Below are 15,899 nucleotides of genomic sequence, written 5' to 3' on the forward strand. Positions count from 1 at the left end.
TGTGTGTGTGTGTGTGTGTGTGTGTGTGTGTGTGTGTGTGTGTGTGTGTGTGTGTGGTGTGTATATGTATGTGTGTGTGTGTGTGTGTGTGTATGTGTGTGTATATGTGTGTGGTGTGTGGGGGGGTGTGGGGGGGGTGTGTTTGAACCCAAGGCCTCTGACTGTCAGCATATGTGCTTCCACTGAGACATACCCACAAGGCCCTGGCTTTCATTATGACATTGTAACTGGCCTGGTAAATAGAGATAATCTCAGACTATTGAAACAATGGATCTCCCCCACCCCTAAAAAAGGGAATTTTCCCAGGAAATCATACTGGGAGAAGGGAAAGGCACCAACCAGATGGAAAACTTGTAAAGGGATTTTACTCAGATCCAACAACTTGTCAGACCATCTTACAGATGAGGCTAAAGCCCAGACAATGACGTGTTAGGGTTAGAGTTAGGGTTAGGGTGATGAGGAACTACACCTTGACCTGCACTGCTTAGATGTGCATATCAATGTAGTGAGAAGTTTGGAATTTCTGTTTCTTAAAAAAAAAAAAACCATAGGAATGTTATATAAGAATGTGCTTTTGCTTTAATCTAAAGTGTATGGACGTGGGGCTGCTTTGGACTCTCAGAAGCAGCTGACTGTGATTTGCCTTGTGCTCTAGCAGAGGTGTCGTTTTACCAGCTGCAGATCATTTCTGTGATGGTGTGATGTTTGGAATTCTGGGAACTTCTTAGAGGGTATAAAAATGCTAGAGCACCCCCCACCCACACACACACACACTATGTTTAGGGTCAGTGGTTGTTGGTCATTTAGAGAGGTTGGTTGTAGTTTGTTTGTAGTTGTGTTCAAAGAAGAAACAAAGGGAAAAAAGATTAGATTCAGGGATTTTCCTAATCCCTTTCTTCCCTCTGTTCTCCCTTTTCCTCCAATCTAGTGTTGGTGGTGGGGTGAAACTGGGGGAGATAAAGGATGGGAAAAAAAGAAGAAGCCACAAAGTAGCAGAAACCAGCAACTTCTCCTTGATCCTCTGAACTTTGATCTCACTTCAGGAGCCTGGCAGATGGACTTAATAGAATTCACTGGCTCTCTTTGCCCCTCTTCCCAGTGTAGCCACATTGAATAAATTTTCCTTTTTCTGCTTTCCACTTTAAAACTCAAAAAAAATTTTTTTTATGTATATCAGTGTTTACATATGTATACCACACACATGCCTGGTGTCCCCAGAGTTTTGAAGAAGGCATCAGATCCCCTGGAAACAGAGTTACAAATGATTGAGTCCGCCATGTCACTGGGAATCAAACCTAGGTCCTCTGCAAGAGCAGCAAGTGCTGATGAGCAATCTCTCCAGCCCCTCCGCTTCCCACTTTTAGTTGGTTCACTGAGCATGGGTGGCTGAATTGGACTTTGGGTCCAGGTTGTGAACCAGGCTGGTTCTTTTCTTTATCTTGAGATAGTTCTAGTGTCATCCCAGCACACGGGATATGGTGAAATCAGTAGTGTTTTCGTGGCATGGCTTCAGTTTTGACACAGGGTCTTGTTAGATAGCCCACAATGGCCTTAGCTCTCAGTCCTTCTGTTTCACCACCCACGCCCTAAGATTACAGCCCTGGCTCCCCAATCCTGTCAAATCCGTAGTGGCTCTTTGTTGTTTCCTATCTGTTTTGAGACAGGGTCTCTCACAGCCCACGCTTGCTTCAAACTTACTGTGTATTCCAAGATGGCCTTGGATCCCTGCTCCTCCCTGCCTCCATCTTGTGGGTCACTGCTGGGATGACATACACCACCGTCCCTAGTTTCAGGGTGCTTACAAAGTCAAATTCAGGGTCTTGTGTATGCTAAGCAAGCATTTTTCCAACTGAGCTACACCCTATTCCCGTTTTTGCAGCGTTTACCTATTTATTTTGTGTATCTGTGAGTGTGTGTGTATCTATGTGGTTACTCTTTCTTGGCTAAGCTCTGCTGTTGCACCCTGTGATCCTGGTGGATTCCCCACCTTCACTAGAGATCTGTCTTGGTTCCTTTTCTATTGCTGAGATAAGATACCACGACCAAGGCAAGGTACAGAAGAAAGAGTTTATCCGCGGCATACAGCTTAGGAGGGCTAGAGTCTGACTGCTGAGATGGGGAGTGTGGTAGCAAGGCAAACAGCTATGGAGCTAGAACAGTAACTGAGAACTTACATCCTGATCCTTAGGCATGAGGCAGAGAGTGGACTTTTTAAACCTCTGAGGCATCCCTCAGAGACACACCCCCTAATCCTTCCCAAATAGGCCTACCAATTGGAGACCAAGTATTTAAATATATGTGCCTATAGGGACCATTCTCATTCAAAGCACCACAGGTCCATTCGGTTTTTAAAAGGTGTGTGTGTGTGTGTGTGTGTGTGTGTGTGTGTGTGCCATGGTACATGTATAGAAGTCAGAGGACAACTTGCAGTGTTCAGCTCTCTCTGACCATGTGGATCTTAAGAATTCTACTCAGCTAGCCTAATATGTAGCAGAGGATGGCCTAGTCAGTCATCAAATGGGAGGAGAGGCCCTTGGTCCTGTGAAGGCTCTACGCCCCAGTATAGTGGAATGCCAGGGCTAGGAAGCAGGAGTGGGTTGGGTTGGGGAGCAGGGGGAGGGGGAAAGGGATAGGGGGTTTTCAGAGAGGAAATTAGGAAAGGGGATAACATTTGAAATGTAAATAAAGAAAATATCTAATAAAAATAAATTAAAAAAAAAAGAATTCTACTCAGATCTTCAGGGTTGGTGGCATCTTTTGAAGGCCTGTTTTCAAAACAGGGTCTCCGTGACCCTAAGTTGCCCTCAAACTCACCCAACAACCGACATTGACCTTGAACTCCAGACCCTCCTGCCATTGCTTCCCACCTGCTAGTATTACAGACATGAGCGCCCACATCTGATAAACTGATGGTTTTCTTTTTAAATTTTTACTTTATTACTTGTATGTATGTGTTCATGCACTCACATGTGCATGCTGTGTGCATGTGCATGATATATGCAGATATACATGCACATGTGACAGTGCTTGTGGAAGGCAGAGGGCAACTGTACAGAGTCAGTTCTTTTCTTTCTGGATTTCGGGGATCAAACTTGCCCAGTAAGTCCTCCCCCTGACTGAGCCTTGTCACTGCCACTACTTTGATTGTTTTTGTTGTTGTTTTTTGTTGTTGCTCATTATATTTGAAAGACTTTAAAAAAAAAAAACTTATATGTGTATATATGTGATGTGTGTGCAAGTGCCTCTGGAGGCCAGAAGTGTAAGGGGAGGTTCTGATGCTAACATTCTGTTACCAAATTGGTTCTGATTTGTCAGTAAAAAAAGGCGGGGGATGGTGGTGGTGGCAATTGCTGAGTGTAAGGCACAGGTGGGACGTCTGGGTGCCAGGAGGAAAAGGGAGATGAGGGTTACAGAGAGGATCTTTCTGCCATGCTTTGGAGGAAGAAGAAACAGCAATCATGTGAGATCTTGGGGAGAGCTAGGGCCTGTGGTCTCGGCGACAGGCGGTTGGCCAAGGATGTTTGACAGGGTCTAGGTGGAACTAGCCACTAAGTTTAGAGAAGGTCATGGTGGTGCACACCTTTAATCCCAGCACTCGGGAGGCAGAGGCAGGCAGATTTCTGAGTTCGAGGCCAGCCTGGTCTACAGAGTGAGTTCCAGGACAGCCAGGGCTACACAGAGAAACCCTGTCTTGAAAGAAGAAAAAAAAGGGGGGGGTGGAGCTGGAAGGGGTCAGAGTGCAGTCAGACCCTGGCAAAGGCGGTAGCTTTTAAAAATACATGCAACACAGAGGTGTTATATTGCCCAGAAGTGAACTTATGAACCTTTTGAGAGTCACCTGATGTAGGTGCTGGGAACTAAATTCAGATCATCAGCAAGAGTAGCATAAACTCTTTTTTTTGGGGGGGGGGGGTTCGAGACAGGGTTTCTCTGTATAGTTCTGGCTGTCCTGGAATTCACTCTGTAGACCAGGCTGGCCTCGAACTCAGAAATCTGCCTGCCTCTGCCTCCTGAGTGCTGGGATTAAAGGCGTGTGCCACCACCGCCCAGCTTAGCATACACTCTTAACCACTGAACCATCTCTCTTGCTCCCTTGTTTTCTGAGACAGGGTCTCATACAGCCTCTGCTGGCTTCAATTTGATAGGTAACACAGTTTTACCTTGAACTCACGACCCTCCTGACTTTCCTTCCCCATTGCTGGGATCACAGGTGTGCACCATCAGACCCGGCTAAATCATGGATTTCCATGAAAGGAGTCAGCTCTGACTGTTGGGCTCATCTAGAAGGTTAAAGCTTTATCTCATCAAATGCTTTGTCCGTGTGGGGGAAAACAAGGGCCACAGCTGAGGCCGGCGTAGGCAGGGAGAGTGGGTGGACGGGTTGCTTGGCCAGCTCACACCTGGCTATCTGATTTCCACCACTCTTCTCTAGCTAGGCAGGTACTACCCAGCCCGCCCGTGAGGCACAGCAGCCCCTTGCCTGTGCAGTGGCCAGCCTCGGGAACTACAGGGTCACCTGAGCAACAAAGGCCTGTCCTGGATCCTCCGGAGAAGAGCCTGGCCTGTCCAGTTCTCAGGTGGACAGTAGGCTACAGTCTACTGGAGCTGGAGAATGAGCAGGCCCTGGACAAAGATGATCCCTACCCTTAAACAATAGTGACCAGGCCAGAGAAGAGTGACCCCCCCCCCTCCCCACATTTCAAGGCAGCTGCATGGTTTGGGGGGGGCTGAGGCATAAGTTCCATATGCTAGGGTGTTAGACAAATCATTTAGCTTTTCAGGCTCTAAAGGATGAATCAACATTCCCTGGACACCTCCCCTGCCCCTCCCCCCCCCAAATCCAGTGTTTAATAGACTGTAGGAGATAGCCCACACTGTCACCCACAGCAACAGGAGCAGTTCCTGTCTGAAAGCCCTCCATCCCGGACTTCACTTCAGGAAGGAACTTCAGGACAAACCAATAGGAGACAGGGTTTATTTAAAAAGGATTTATAGCATATTTAAGCGTGGAGGGGTACTCAGGGAGAGAATAAGGCATGTCCAGGTGTGTATAGGCTTCTCAAAGGAGAATGTGTCTTTACAGTAGCCCTATGTGAGATTTTTGGCAGCTTCTGAAATTCCATCTCACACGGTTGCTAAGGAACCCGTTCTTATTCAGTGAATGAGATCGTGGGGGTGGCTCCTGAGGAGCCCTGGGTAGAGTTTGGAGCCAGTAAGTTAAGTCTCTGGGTGACAAGGGTGACTGTAGACAAATGTCTACGCTTGCTCGTTGGAAAAGTAGAAAATGTCTGGGAAGGAACTAAGACCACCGCAAGGCCTCTGGTGCTCAGGAAATTACTTGGAAACATCTCTATGCAGAAGGAACATCGTCCCAGTAAAGCGACAACCTTAAAGGTCGCTGTGGCTCATCATCCTGGAATGATCAACTCTCCGATGCTAGGAGGCTTCAGTTAAGACCCCGGGATCCCGGTGAGATGACTCAGAGGGAAAGAGCACCGACTGCTTTTTTCAGAGGATTTGGACTTGATTCCCAGCACCCACATGGTAGCTCACACCAGCTGTAACTCCAGTTCCAGGGGATCTGACCTGATGGGTCTGATGCACACTTTTCTGGGCTCAGGCATCAGACATACATGGTGCACAGACACACATGCATTACAGGGTAAAGCACCCATACACATAAAATAATAATAATAAAAATAAATATAATAATAATTAATAATAATAATAATGACACTGGGATATGAATTTGTACCTGAGTAATGCACTGTATTAAATAGCTAAGGTTTATCTCTGTGGGCTTGATAACAGAAACTAATCCAGCATTCCCTAAATAATGGGGATTGAGAGACTCTGTGGTAAGGGCCGCCTTTCCCTTCCTTCTTCCCCTCTGTTTACCCTGCCTTTTTCTCCTGCTTTGAGATGATGTAAGAACTCTGCAATGTCTGGTGGAGCACGGGGAAAGAGATCCAGCCAGATAGAGCAGTCAAAAGTCTGCGGTTTGGAAGCGATCATGGGGGAGTCCTGGAGTCACGCAGGCTGCTGAAGGGCATGAGGTCCGTTGGAGGAAAGGGAGATTGGTGGGAATTCTGAACGGTAGATACAGAGAAACCAGCACCCAAGACGGCCTTCAGCTCATGGTCCTTCGACTCCAGCCATCCAAACGCCACGTTTACAGTCTTGGATCACGAAGCCTGCCAAATCTGTGGTGTGGTTTTGTGTGTTTGGGCTGGTTTTGATTTTCTGAGGCAAGGTTCCCCATAGCCCGTGCTCACCTCAAACTTACTATGTACTCAAAGATAACCTTGAACTCCAGATTGTCCTTCCTCTGCTTTCTGGGTCACTGCTGGGATCACATGCCCCACCATACCTAGTTTATGGGGCTCTGGAAGTCAAACTCGGCCTTGCGCGTGGTAGGCAGGCCCCGAACCACCCGAGGAGCTACATTTCTAGCCCTGTTTTTGTTGTCTAACGTTTGTTTGGTGTGTCTCCGAGCGTGCTGGTGTACGGAGGTGGCTACCTTTGGCTGGCTGTGCTCTGCTGGAAGTCTGAACTAAGTCGCTCACACCTGCATAGCATGCACTTCAGCCACTGAGACCTCCCTCTTCTTGTCCCGTGGCCCCCTTAATCCCCCAACCCCATCCCGCATCACGTCATCCGGTCCCATAGTCTCCACCCCACCCCACTCCCTACTTGTGTGCTTTCTGTTGGGCCGGGGATTGAACTCCCGACCTTCTGAATGTTATAAAAGGACTGCCACGGAGCTACAACTCCCCCTACTTCCTCCCTTTATTCCAGGCAGGGTTTCTTATGTAGCTCAGGCTGGTCTGGAACTCACTATGTGCTAGACTTGTAAGTATGGGGCCGTCAACCTCTGTACTCTTTCTCCTTGGTTTGTTTGTTTGTTGAGGTAGGTCTCCTGTACTCCACTCTGGCTTCAAACCCACTGCGTAGCTGAGGATGTCCTTGAACTCCTGATCCTCTTTGCCCCCACCTTCCCCATGCTAGGACCCTAGGTGTGCACCGCCAGGCTGAGTTTATGCTGAATCCATGGATTGAACTCAGGTGGGGCTCTGTGCATGCTATAGACAAGCCTTCTAATAACCCAGCTGGATGCCCAGGCTTTCTGTGACTTGCAAATCCTTTTAGAAATGGCCACAGGGAGTAACAAACCCAGAAGAAATGCAAGAAAGCACACAGCAGGCGGGATAGCTTCCCAAGCTCCATGATCAAAATGCGGCACCTTCCTTGACTCATTATCAGCTCCCTCCTTCAGGGAGACTCGCTTGAGCGCCCCAAAGTGCTGAATGAGAAAGCACAGAAGGCAGGCAGCAATTTGAGAACCAGCCTGGGCTCCCTGATGGGAAGTCTGAGTCAGTACACACCCACACAGGGCCATCTCTTCTTCCATAGGAAGCTGCTGTCCAGCCGTGGAAATGCCACCACACCGAGGGGCCCTGACACATTAGCAGATTCCCATCTCACCGCATGATTCAGCCTCGCCAAGACACTAGACACACACAGTGCTTCCACCAAGGGTGTTCTGCAAGCAATTTGGTCACCCGCCAGTGATGACCATAATTTCCCTGTATAGACATCAAAGCAATGACAATGGCAGTGTTTAACACAGGTTAGGTACCTAGCAATTTCTTGGTCATACATTAAATGAGATATTTCGCAAAGCCACTGCTGTCTCTGGTCCATGGCCCGAGACCACAGAGCCATCCATGGCCCCTTCCATCCACACTTCCCTAGCTCTGCTTCCGCTATACCAGCTCCCAATGCTCCCTCTATAGCCATGGCAAAGTCAACATGCAGTTTCCTGGTCTACAGTGTTGGTAGTGACAGCAGCACCTGGCTGTATGCTGGGTCTCTTGTAACAGAGGTGCACGAAGCAGGTCTTTTTTTTTTTTTTTTTTTTTCCTTTTTGGTTCTTCTAGGCAGGGTTTCTCTGTTAGCCCTGGCTGTCCTGGAACTCACTCTGTAGACCAGGCTGGCCTCAAACTCAGAAATCTCCTTGCCTCTGCCTCCCAAGTGCTGGGATTAAAGGCATGCGCCACCACTGTCTGGCAAAGCAGGGCTCTTAAACAACACACACACACTCTGGACTCTGGTCCAGAGGCCTGAAGCCTGCAAGCATGGGATTAGTGCGCTGTTTTCCCTTTTCTGTCTTCATAATGAGAATTAAACCCAGGCCTTGTTCACGCTAGGCAAGTGGTCTACCTCTGAGCTACACGCCTAACTTTTGTTTGTTCGTTCTGTTCCTGTTTTTTATTTGAGACAGAGTATTAGGTTACATACTATTATGTAGACCTGGCTGGGCCCGAACTCACAGAGATCCGCCTGCTTCTGCCTCCAGAGTGCTGGGATTAAATATGTATGCCATCATGCCCAGTCTAGCACATGTTTTGAGACAGAGTCTTGTTACAGAGCCCTGGCTAGACCAGTAGGCTAGCCAACCAAGGGCCAATATCCCACCAGGCTTCACCTTGTAAAAGTTATATTCAAACCCTTCTATTCCCCCCACCTGGTAAAGCTTCAGTTGTGCAAAGGCCCCGCTGCATCCGCAGAACTTGGGCAGGAGCATCCCTCCTCCCCTCTTTCTCACACAACAAAAGGTAAGGACACTTTCTAGAGAGGCAAGAATTAAACTGACAAAGGGTATGAAAGCTTCCACCCAGCCCCAATCCCAGAACGACTCCCAAACTGTTTAAGGCAGGAAAGGGAACACACGCTTATAATCCCAGCACTCAAATGGCTGGGGCAGGAGAATCTCAAGTTTGAAGCCAGCCTGGGCTACATGGTGAGTTCTAGGCTGGCCTGGCCCTATCTCAATACATGAGTAAACACTATCTATCATTTGAGTTCAGAAAGAGCATCCACATTGGATTTGATGGCATATAATCATAATCCAACTATAATCCTAGCATTTAGGAGTCAGAGGCAGGGGGCTCACCACAAGCTAGAGACCAGCCTTCTCTACATAGCAAATTCCAGGCTAGCCAGAGCAACAAAGAGAGACCCTGTTTCAAAACAAAAACAACAAACAAACAAAAAAATCTGGGCTTAGTGGCAAAATCCTAGTTATTTGAGAGGCCGAGGCAAGAGAATTGCCAAGTTCAAGCCTTGTCTCCAAATAAAAAGAGGATGGGTGACATGGTCAACAATAGAAGACCAGCTAGCATGAGGGAGGTCCTGGAGCCAGCCCCTCAGGTTGGAAAATATCCTTAGTGTTGGACACAGCAGCCCAGAGTGAAGGTAACCCTGCAGGGCAACGTCTGGTTGTGAAAGGGAGGTTTGGCTCTTCCTCATTGGCTGATTCAAGATCACAGTTGGCTCCTGGTTGGCTAATTTGGAAACTGGTGAAAAGGAAGTGATGGGAAAGGCAGAAGGAAAAGGTAAGACGTTCCCCCAAGGCCACACGGCTGGCTGGCAGCCACAGAGGTGAATTTTATGCATTCACAGACTCTGCCTATGAAAACTGTTGCCCATGCAGACCCCGAGAGGAACTGGGTTTCAGCTCATTTTTAAATACGGTGTTTAAGAAGAAAAGCAATTATGCCAAAGCCAGGGGGAGCTGAGAAGGGTGTTGTTTTATTTGTCTGCCTCCATACCTCACTCCAGCCTTGGCCTAGCAGTGTTGCGGAACCTAGCCACACCCATCTGGTAAGGCTGAGGGAGGAGAGCTTGGGCCAACTCTGACTTGCTCCAGGAATCAGGGACTTCTTCCCCAAGCCTTGCTTCTACCTGCCAGGGGATAGACCCTTGCCTGTAGGGCCATTTTGAAGCCTTCCAGCACATTCTCCTGGCTGTCCTCTGGCTGTCCTGGACTCTCTTGAGAACCTCTGATGCCCTCAGGCCTGGCCTTTCTTGTAGCCCAAAAGCATGCATGAGGCCCTGGGTTAGAGTCTCAACATCGAAGGGGGTGTGGAAAGACGGTGGACAATGTGGGCGTTGATCCTATCTTCCTGTGCTACCACCTGGAAGCACCACCACAGGGCTCTAAAACCCCATCCTGGGGCTCACTCAAGGCCACTCAGGCCTCCACAGAAAGAGAAGCAACATATGACGCTGGCTGGGTCTGCTGGCTTTGGTCTCGGATGGTACTGGTGAATGTGAGTGCCCAGGAACATGATTGGTGGTTAAACCTGCAGGTCACATGCCCCACGCTGCATGTCTCAGAGGTCTCTAGAAGGGCACCGACGTCCCTGTTCAGCCCTCATCGTGCAGGCAGGTCTTGAAAAACACCTGAGCCCGGGGGTCCTTCCTTCAGGGGTCTAAAACAGTGGTTCCCAGCCCTCCTAATGCTGCGACTCTTTAGTACAGTTCCTCCTGTTGTGGTGACCTCCCAACCCAACCACAAGGTTATTTCTATTGCCACTTCATAACTTTCATTTTGTTACTGCTATGAATCATAACGTAAATATCTGATATATGATACGTAGATGATCTTAGGCTGAGAACCGCTGGTCTAAAACAAAATAAAAATTATGTATATATAAAATAAATGTCCCCAGTGGTCTAAATTAGTTGCCAGAATTCAAGACTGGAAACATGTCATGAACAAATCTGAATTTCAGCCAGAAATAGTGGCTCGTGTGTATAGTCACTGTGCTCGGAGGCTGAGGTAGGAAGGTGACCTCATGGCCTAGCCTGGGCTAAAGAATGGTTTCCAAGTCAGCCTGGGCTAGAACGAGACTCTGCCTTAAAAAAAAAAAAAATCTGAATTTCTTTCTACTGAAAATCTGAAAAATAGCCAAGTGGCACATGGCTTTAGTCCCAGCACTGGGGAGGCAAAGACAGATGGCTCTCTGTGAGTTTGAGGCCAACTTGGTCTATATAGAGAGTTCCAGGACAGCCAGGGCTATATAGTAAAACCCTGTCTTAAAAGAAAGAAAAAAAAATAAAAAGGAGAAGGAAAAAGAGGAGGAGGAGGGGGGAAAGGAGGAAGAAGGAGAGAGAGAGAGAGAGAGAGAGAGAGAGAGAGAGAGAGAGAGAGAGAGAGAGAGAGAGAGAGCTGAAAATGTCCAGTTAAAGGTTGGCCTGGTCTAGTGAGTTCCTGCTGGGGCTACACAGTAAGACCCTGTCAAGGAAGGAAGAACGATCTGGTAGCATTGAGCTTGTGAGCTTATGGGAAGGCTGACAGGGTTAAGGTCCTGGGCCTCACTGTGGTTCTCTCTCTTCCATGTGTGGGAAAATGATTTTACTCCTGTGTGATTCATGTGCCTAAATAAGTCAAGAAGCAGAAGGAACACGCACACGCACACTCACACACGCTGACCTCTGCTGACCGCCTGTGTAAGCCAGAGCTCTAGGAAGCCTTGCTATTGCCCAAAGCACAGTGGTCCCCATTGGATACGTGGTGTTGCCCCAGCCAGCCATGCTGGCCCATCAGCCTTCCTGTTGACTCCTTAGTGCCTCCTCTGAGCATAGAGCCGGTCCCTGTCGGTTGGCTTAGGAGCTCCCGCATGAGGTGGTGATGAACTTCAAACTCAGCTAGTGAGTCAGCACCTCACCCTGGTCTTGCCTGTGGTGAAGGTGTTCCTCACAAGCTGGATGATGTCAAGACACCCCCCCCCCCCCCCCCCGATCATAGGTAACTAGAACCTCTCCCCAGAGACACTGACCCGCTGTTCCACATCCACCCCCTGCTCAGGTAAGGAGTGCTGACTCATTTCCTGATCTCGCCTGTGCCCTCGGCAACTTCAAGATCATTCCTTCTTAGTTTTTTTCTTTGTCCGCCAGCCTTGCTTAGGATGGCGTGGGGAACAAACCGTGAAGGATGAGTTGCTTCTGGGCTTAGCCAATGGGAGAGAGGGATATGATTGATTGATCTTGTTTGCCCCGGGTGGGGCAAGAGGGAGGGGCAGTCTACCCCTCATCTGGCTGCCGATAGCTGGACTGTAGGTCATAAACTTAACACATGCCGAGGGAGCAGAGGGAGGCACGGAGACCAGAAGGCATAACCTTCAGGCCATCACGTCAGCCTTAGTGTTACTGCCCTGCCAAATCCCCCTCAGGGACCGCTAGGGTGGGACCCTGTGGTGCTGCCTCTTGGGTACAGTTGATGGGATGTAGATGGGGACCCAGTCTGTCGGCAAGTTCCCAAGATCGTGAGGGAGCCTGGCTGGAAGATGAAGCTGTACAATCTAAACTTTTGGGGGAAACGAGGTCAAGGCAGGGTAGGGTAGTTGGTAGCGAGGACATGCTGTATGTTGGAGAAGATGTCAGCGGCTAGGAGAGAGAGAGGAGACAAGAGTGGGAGCAAAGATACATCCTGAAGTTGGTGTGATCAACTCCCAGAGCCTCTGTGGGCCAAGGGTGGGAAGGCAGGAAGAAATGCATGCCGGATCATCAATGCTGCGTTTCTACGCCGTATCTTTTTCTGGCCAATGGAGAAGGGGACTGGCTGTCTTTACCCTCGAGACTTATTAAGGTCTCAGTCAGGCCCACGTGGGTGCCCCAGAACTGGCAGAGTGAAGTGGATTCAAGTGACAACTATGACAGGATTAGAATTCGACACCTGGCTGGGTGTGGTGACCCGAGCCTTTAGTCCCAGCACTATGGAGGCAGAGGCAGATGGATATCTTGTGACTTCAAGGCTGGGGTGGTCTACAAATCAAGTTCCAGGACATCCAGGACTGTTGCACAGAGAAACCGTGTCTCAAACAAACAAACAAACAAAAATAACTCATGACCTGTACCTTTCCTAGGCTATGGCGTGCTAAGAATCAGAGCTACAGGGCTGGAGAGATGGCTCAGAGGTCAAGAGCACTGACTGTTTTTCCAGAGGTCCTGAGTTCAAATCCCAGCAACTACATGGTGGCTCACAACCATCCATAATGAGATCTGACGCCCTCTTCTGGTGTGTCTGAAGACAGCGATAATGTGCGCTCACATATATAAATAAATAAATCTAAAACAAAAAAAATTAAGCCAGGCGTGGTGGCACACTTTAATCCCAGCACTCAGGAGGCAAAGGCAGGCGGATTTCTGAGTTCGAGGCCAGCTTGGTCTACAGAGTGAGTTCCAGGACAGCCAGGGCTACATGGAGAAACCCTGTCTCGAAAAACCAAAAAAAATAAAATAAAATAAAATAAAATAAAATAAAAGAGTCAGAGCTACGGGCAGAGTGTGCCGCTGTCCTGTGTACTTTTGTCCTTGTTGATGAGCCAAGTGACAGACCTGGGCCTTGAGGTGGCCACTTGACCTAGAGAGAACCTGTGGACATACCAGTTATTGCCTGTTTTCCTCGCAGTAAGAACTAACGGTGAAGACAGAAGCCAGGCCTCTAAGTAAAAGTCAGGCCACCTGATCCAAATCCAGACCCAAATCCAGGAAGCAGCTACATTCTGGTTCCCGGAGTTCTTTCTTCTGTCTCTCAGCTGCAAATAGCCAGGCACATGACTGGCTGCTTGGGAAGGATAAACAGCCCTGAGGTGACTGAGCGAGCCCTGCCCACAGCCAACCTTCACTGTTCTCAGCAGCCTTTGTGAAACTGCCATTCTGTGTTTAATCCCATAGGTGGTAGAGCCAGAGCCCACGGGTGGGGCAGGGCAATGGTCAGGAGGACCCTGTGCATCAGCAGGAGGTAGGGGTGTGACCCCAGGAGCTGCAGTGTGTGCCAGTCACCTTATGGACATCCTTGTACTTCCTCTTCCCTTGGAGCTGCCCTCACAAACCACCTCCAGGCCTTGGGGAGATGGCTCACTTGGTGAGGTCATGTATCGCCAAGTCTGAGTTCAACCCCCAGGACCTACACGGGAGAGAAGACAACAGATGCTGACGAGTTGTCCCCCTGTCGCACGTGTACCCACATGTGTATTTTTTGTTTGTTTGTTTGTTTCTGAGACAGGATATCTCTACAGGGCACTGGCTGTCCTGGAACTCACTGTGTAGACCAAGCTGACCCTGATCTCACAGAGGTTCCTTGCCTCTGTGGCCTAAATGCAGGGATTAAAGGCGTACCTGTTTTACAGGAGACTTTAAAACAAATGAATTAAAAGGGGGCAGAGCTACCAAGGAAGATTCCTGATATCAACCTCAGGCTTCCACAAGGACATGTGCCCACATACATGGGACACACATACATGTGGAGAGCTTTTGCTGCTGCCTTCTGGGAATTTGGCAGGAATTTGACATTGGTCTAGGACACGGGAAGTGGGCTCAGGCAGGAACTTGACTTTGGGCTAGGGCTAAGACTCTGACTCTGACCCCAAAGTAGGCTCAGGGTGTATACAGCTGAGGAATGTTTTCCTTGTATCTTGATGGGTCTTGTTAAGATGCTGAATGCAGTAATCGTGGGACCTTTGTCTATGCTTTGTTTATGAACTGCTCTGTCTATGCCTTAGAACTGCCCTTATTCTTTGCCTGTACTTAGAACAGTATAAGAGCAGGCTGGAGAAGAATAAACCGGCTTCAGCCTCAGCACTGGCTGGGGTCGCGCTACAGGGTTGTCTGTCTTTTTCTTTTCAATCCTTGCTCCCTCCCTTGAGACCCTGTTGAGTAACTGAGTTGTCTTAGTCAACCCATAAAGTCAGTTACCACTCATCACACACACACAAACACACAAATAAGGAAAACCCCACAATCCCCCAAAATATCTCAGAGGCTAGAGCGACTTCAGCACTTGGACTTGGGAGGCAGAGGCAGGCAGATTTCTTAAGTTCAAGACCAGCCTGGTCTATAGAGTGAGTTCCAGGATAGCCAGGGCTACACAGAGAAACCCTGTCTTGAAAATCGTAAAAAAAAAAAAAAAAAAAAAAAAAAAGTTCTTGCTGTTAGATAGTTCTTTTTCTTGCTTGTAAAAACATGACACTACTCAAGTGACACGTAACTCTTTGTTATGGTTAATTTTTTATGTATATGAATGTTTGCCCACATGTATGTGTGTGTACCGTATACGTGCCTGATGCCCTGGGTGGCAGATTACCTACAATTGGAATTACAGACAGTTGTAAGCTGCATGTAGGTATTGGGAATTAAACCCATGTCCTCTGCAAGAGCAGCAGCAAGTGCTCTTAACCTCTGAGCCAGTACTTCGGCCCTCTTTTTTTTTCCTTTTAAGATGTATTACTTTATTCTGTGCAATTGTTTTGCTATATGAGATGTATATACACCTGTTGCCCGAGGAGGTCAGAAAAGGGACAAGACTTATGGACAGTTATGAGCTACCATGTGGGTGCTGAGAATTGAACCTAGGTCATCTGTATGATCAGCCAGTGCTCTTAACTACCACGCCATCTCTCTAGCTTGCCTTTTGCTGCTTTTGAAGAAGACCTGAGTTCAGTTTCCAGCACCCATCACAGGTGCCTCCCCACCATCTGTAACTCCAGCGCCAGGGGGTCTGACACCTCCGGTCTCTGCCAACATTCCTGTACATCAGTGGTTCTCAAGCCATGGGTCACAGTCCCTTTGGGGGTGAAGGACCCTTTCACAGGGGTTCTATATCAGATATTCTGCATATCAGATATTTACATTATAACTCATAACAGTAGCAAAATTACAGTTATGAAATAGCAGTAAAAAATAATTTTATGGTTGGGGGGTCACTCCAACACGAGGAACTGTATTAAAGGGTCACAGCAGTGGGGTGAGAGTCACTGCTGTACATGCTCCCACGCAGACACATACCTACTCATCATTAAACATAGAACAATAAAGGCTGGATGCGGCGGCACATATACCTTTAATCCTACACTCAAGGCAGAAACAGGCTGGTCTCTGTGAGTCTGAGATCAGTCTGATCTATAAAGAGAACAGACAGGACTACATAGACTCTGACTCAACAAACAAAAAAGCAAACAGAGGTCTTCACAAATAATAAAAATAAATTCATTCATTCTCTCTCGTTCTCTCTCTCTCTCTCTCTCTCTCTCTCTCTCTCTCTCTCTCTCTCT

The sequence above is a fragment of the Mus pahari genome, chromosome 15 (assembly GCF_900095145.1).
Source record: "Mus pahari chromosome 15, PAHARI_EIJ_v1.1, whole genome shotgun sequence".
Taxonomy (NCBI): Eukaryota; Metazoa; Chordata; class Mammalia; order Rodentia; family Muridae; genus Mus; species Mus pahari.